The following is a 6,000-nucleotide window of genomic DNA, read 5'->3' as shown; positions in this document are numbered from 1 at the left end:
TGCCTTATTTGAATCAGTTGTGTTTTCTGTGATTGACTAAAACTCAACTGCTACAATTGACTAAGACTTAACTATTTGTACAAGAGTATATTCTTGGCCCAGCCTGGTGACTCACACCTGTAATCCCAGCACTTTGGAAAGCCTAAGGCTGAAGGATTGCTTGAGCCCTGGAGTTCGAGACCAGCCTGGGCAACACAGTGAAATGCTGTCACTTCTACTAAAAATTAGCTTGGGTGCTCCCAGCTAATCAAAAGACTGAGGCAGGTGAATCACATGAGTCCAGGAGTCAGAAGTTATAGTGAGCTTTGGATGTGCCACTGCACTTCAGCCTGGGCAGCACAGTGACATTCTGTTTCTAAAAGAAAAGAAAAAAAGAGTATACTCCTAAATTAGGCTTTCAATCAGTTTGTGTACTATTAGATTGCAGTTCCTTACTTAAAGACTCAAATATGGATGCATTCTAAGGCCAAATTTAGCTTTGTTTAACACCATAGATACCAAGAAAATTAGGAAAAGTTATATCAACTACAGAAAAAATAGAAAAAGCAAGGTAATCATGGTATTTTTGGGGGGGGTTCTGCATCGAATAATGTTTTTATGGTCAAAACAAGAAACACTGTATATAGAATAGGAAAAAAAAGATACAATATGAAGGGGATGGAAGGAGGAGAGGGGACATGTAAGAGAGAGAAAAATCTTTATCTGTCATAGAAGAAAATAACAGAGAATTTCCATTCCTAAAAACATAGCGGTTGCATGCTGAAAACAAAAGGAAGTCCTAGACAAAAGATTAAAAACCTCATCTTAATAGCATTAATGAACTGACCAGGAAGAAAAGAGTTCTCAGGCCAAGTATTCAGTTGAAGTGGATACTCAAGAGGTAAGTGGAGCGGCTGGCTTTTGCTGTGAGAGTTTTTGCTAAATCTGGTGAGCTTGACTTTCAGTTTTCGAGGACATTTAGGATGTAGGGAAGATATAATACCAAGGTTCTAGTCAAGGTGAATCTAAGTGGTGTTTCTCTTCCGTAAGACTGGGAACTTCAAAAAGGTACAGGTTGGAATACAGGTGAACTGTAAATAAACCAGCACTCCCCTTCCCTCAAGGAGAAGCATGTTACGTCCAACTTTGCAGTGAACGGGGTGGGTGAATCCGTCAGATCCCAGCAAGAACAGCATGGCTTAACCAGGGAATTGCACAATTTAATGATGGGTCTGTATATAAAGGTATGGGTCAGGGAAGAATCCTGGAGCTAGCATTTGCAGGGAACCATTACCACTTCTAGGAATGAAACACAGTAGCCAGAATCCAGAGAAAACAGCTGTTTGATGAGGGCTTCCCAAGAGCACAGCCAATCCCCAGCCACCCATCAAGGAGAAAACCTGGGGCTCCACTCTTCTGCCCTTTTACACCCTACAGAGGTATCTCTCTGACCAGTCCTAAGACTTCCACATTGAACACTTTCGAGAGCAGGATTTGATCTTCAGTGAAATTAGGATTCTTCACCCCATTCAGGGTTGTCATGGACAGCCCCTGGAGGCTGCTGCCTCCCAGGTCTAAACTCGGATTCGTACATACTTTGACTTCAAATGTTATGAGTCCCTTTAGGAAGTTCCCCTCTGAGAGATGCTTCTAACATGCAGCTCTTTTATAGACAACAGATTATCAGCATCTTGAATCTAAAAATTGATCAGCTCTGGATTTTAGATTCGTCCTCTTACCTAGAATGTCTTTGATCGTGTGCCACCAGGCAGCCATCTCTTTAAGAATGGTCATTAGTTATAATCATTAGAACTTTATAACATATGGGTGGCGCCTGTGGCTCAAAGTGGTAGGGCGCCAGTCCCATATGCCTAGAGGTGGTGGGTTCAAATCCAGCCCCGGCCAAAAACCCACAAAAAAAAAAAAAAAAAGAACTTTATAACATATGATATATAAAGTTTTATGAATATATTTTGGACAATCAATTTTTTTCCACAGGGGAAAAGAAGGATCATTTCCTCCAATCTTCACCTGTATTTTGCCTGCCCCTCCTCCTTGCCTAACCTGAGCGCTCTCTATCTTCCTGACGGCTGACCGGTTTACTGCACATAGCAAGTCCCCACAGCAAGTACTTCACAACCAATGAAATAGATGAGTTAATTTGATACTCACATGTATAAAAATTAAGTTAGCTCTCTAGAGCAAACAAAAGTAAATTCCAGAACAATTAAATGAACATAGAGGACAACTTCATAATCCTGAAAAGGAAGAGGCAGGTTAGAAAAAAGGAAGGTTAGAAAAAAAACTAGAATCTGTGCTTTCTCACGTACCATGTAAATTTCCCCACCAGGCTATAATAGCAAAGTAACCGTGGTTGCAATATTTTTAAGGGCCCACGATATGATTTAGACATAAAAAGAAAAATAATATTGCCTCAAATTTATTAAACATCTAATAAAATGTTGACAAACTATAGTATGTCAGCTGGCAAGCTCTAACCTGGCCCAATGTGTATATAATAATATATAAATATTATACAATTTATATCATGAGATTAAAAGCAGTTTCTACCTAATAAAAGGAGAAATTTATGAAAATTATTTTAACGTTTTAAGAGCAAAAAGTATATTTTGTGTGGAATATGGGAGCAGTTTAGTGAGATTGATTGGATGTGGGAAGGAGACAGGTCTGGGTTTGGCTCTAAGAACCTCTGGTTGCTTCCAAATGCCACTGTTGCCCACTGCCAAGCACCAGCTCCATTTGTCCCAACCATGTTCCCTGAAGATGTTACATCACAGTGACAGGGATGTAAGAAACACAGTGCAATTTCTTGAAATGTAAAGATGTTTCCTAGCTCAGGACTTACAGGCTTCTTCCTGGAGTTGCTCTCTCCTTTCCCCTTCAGGTAAACCTTCATGCCATGCCATTTTATGCATCATGCATGCTCATGAAAGACAGTAAACCCCAAACAAAATCAGCTTCATTTTCTCTATTCTAATGCTATTTCCTAGGGAAACAGTACCTGATTTTATAACATTTCTCTGTCAATTATCTTAATGATTCTACATAACAGCAATTCATCAGGATCTGTAACTGACAGTACCAATTATTCATAATTGTAACTTTTTATAGTCACATTTACATTGATGTCATCTCCCTATCCATTTTTCAGTAAGAAAAAGAAAGAGGGCAGATTAAAAAAAAACTAGCTGCCCTTTTGATTCTCCTTTGTAAGTACAAGAACATCAGATAAAAGGTATTTTAAAGGGCGGCGCCTGTGGCTCAGTGAGTATGGTGCCGGCCCCACAGGCTCAGTGAGTAGGGCACCGGCCCCACATGCCAAAGGTGGCAGGTTTGAACCCTGCCCTGGCCAAACTGCAATTAAGAAAAAAAATAGCCGGGTGTTGTGACAGGTGCCTGTAGGCCCAGCTACTCAAGTGACTGAGGCAAAAGAATCGCCTAAGCCTAAGAGCTGGAGGTTGCTGTGAGCTGTGATGTCATAGCACTCTACTGAGGGTGACAAAGTGAGACTCTGTCTCTAAAAAAATAAAAGATATTTTAAAATCCTGACAGAGCTAGTTGTATGTCTTTTGCACATAGTTAGATTCTATGTAAGCAGTATTGGGGGTATATGCTATCAAAATGAAAATCCTTCTGCCCAGGCTTCTATTATAGCATTTCTCACTTTATTTTTTTTTTTTGGTTTTTGGCCAGGGCTGGGTTTGAACCTGCTACCTCTGGCATATGGGACCAGCACCCTACTCCTTGAGCCACAGGCACCACCCTGCATTTCTCACTTTAAATTGCAATTAACTTTTTCCATGATCATCTCTCTCATTGTGAATTCCTTAACATGTTCTTGTTTATCTCTAAATCCCTAGAAATAGCATGTTCCTAGTTCCCAGTAGACACTTAATTTATGTCTCTTGAATAATTAATTCATTCATTCATTCATTTTTAATTTAATCCATTAAATTTAGATAGAAATTAAATGTGTCATAATTTGGCTTCAAGAAATCTATTGCCATTTATAATGCATTTCAAGGCTACTGAAATCCATCACCAATAATTCTTTGTGTACTACACCATACTTTTCTATTTCATTTGGATTATTTCCTTCAGCATACTGACACACTCTGATTTCTTCTTATCTTATAAAATTATCTTAGCTGGGTGAGGTGGCTCATAACTGTAATCCTAGCACTCTGGGAGGCTGAGACAAGAGCATTGCCTGAGCTCAGGAGTTTGAGACTAGCCTAAGCAAGAGCAAGACTCTGTCTCTACTAAAATTGAAAAACTAGCAAGTGTGGTGTCAGGCAATCTGTAGTCCCAGCTACTTGGGAGGCTAAGGCAGGAGGATCTCTTGAGCCCACGAGTTTGAGGTTGCTGTGAGCTTTAACACCACAGCACTCTACTCAAGATGACAGAGTTTCACTCTGTCTCACAAAAAAAAAAAAAAAAACAACCAAACAAACAAAAAATTATGTTACTCCTGGAAGTCATCAAAAAATATAGTATAGTAATGTCTCAGGATATAAAATCAATGTCCACAAGTCAGTAGCCTTTGTACATGCCAATAACAGCCAAGATGAGAGGCTAACAAAGGACACAACTCCCTTCACTACAGCTTCAAAGAAAATGAAATACCTAGGAATTTACCTAACAAAAGAGGTGAGAGACATCTATAAAGAAAATTATGAAACACTAAGAAAAGAAATAGCAGAAGATATTAACAAATGGAAGAACATACTAAGCTCATGGCTGGGAAGAATCAACATTGTTAAAATGTCTATACCTGCCAAGGCAATCTACCGATTCAATGCCACCCCAATTAAAATACCAACATTGTACTTTCAAGATTTGGAAAAAATAATTCTTTGTTTTGTATGGAACCAGAAAAAACCCCGTATAGGTAAGGCAGTTCTTAGTAATAAAAACAAAGCATCAGCATACCAGACTTTAGGCTGTACTACAAGGCCATAGTGGTCAAAACAGCATGGTACTAGTGCAAAAATAGAGACATAGACATTTAGTTTTTTGTTTTTTGGGTTTTTTTTTATTGTTGGGGATTCATTGAGGGTACAATAAGCCAGGTTACACTGATTACAATTGTTAGGTAAAGTCCCTCTTGCAATCATGTCTTACCCCCATAAAGTGTGACACACACCAAGGCCCCACCCCCCTCCCTCCGTCCCTCTTTCTGCTTTTCCTCCCCCCCATAACCTTAATTGTCATTAATTTTCCTCATCAAAATTGAGTACATAGGATTCATGCTTCTCCATTCTTGTGATGCTTTACTAAGAATAATGTCTTCCACTTCCATCCAGGTTAATACGAAGGATGTAAAGTCTCCATTTTTTTTAATAGCTTAATAGTATTCCATGGTATACATATACCACAGTTTGTTAATCTATTCCTGGGTTGGTGGGCATTTAGGCTGTTTCCACATTTTGGCAATTGTAAATTGAGCTGCAATAAACAGTCTAGTACAGGTGTCCTTATGATAAAAGGATTTTTTTCCTTCTGGGTAGATGTCCAGTAATGGGATTGCAGGATCAAATGGGAGGTCTAGCTTGAGTGCTTTGAGGTTTCTCCATACTTCCTTCCAGAAAGGTTGTACTAGTTTGCAGTCCCACCAGCAGTGTAAAAGTGTTCCCTTCTCTCCACATCCACGCCAGCATCTGCAGTTTTGAGATTTTGTGATGTGGGCCATTCTCACTGGGGTTAGATGATATCTCAGGTTTGTTTTGATTTTCATTTCTCTAATATATAGAGATGATGAACATTTTTTCATGTGTTTGTTAGCCATTCGGAGACATAGACATTTAGAATCGAACAGAAAACCAGGAGATGAAACAAACTTCTTACAGCCACCTGATCTTCAATGAACCAAATGAGAACATACACTGGGGGAAAGACTCCCTATTCAATAAATGGTGCTGGGAGAACTGGATAACCACATGTAAAAGACTGAAACTAAACCCACACCTTTCTCCACTCACTAAAATTGGTTCAAGATGG

This window comes from Nycticebus coucang, chromosome 13 (assembly GCF_027406575.1).
Source record: "Nycticebus coucang isolate mNycCou1 chromosome 13, mNycCou1.pri, whole genome shotgun sequence".
Taxonomy (NCBI): domain Eukaryota; kingdom Metazoa; phylum Chordata; class Mammalia; order Primates; family Lorisidae; genus Nycticebus; species Nycticebus coucang.
This window is presented reverse-complemented; position numbering follows the sequence as displayed.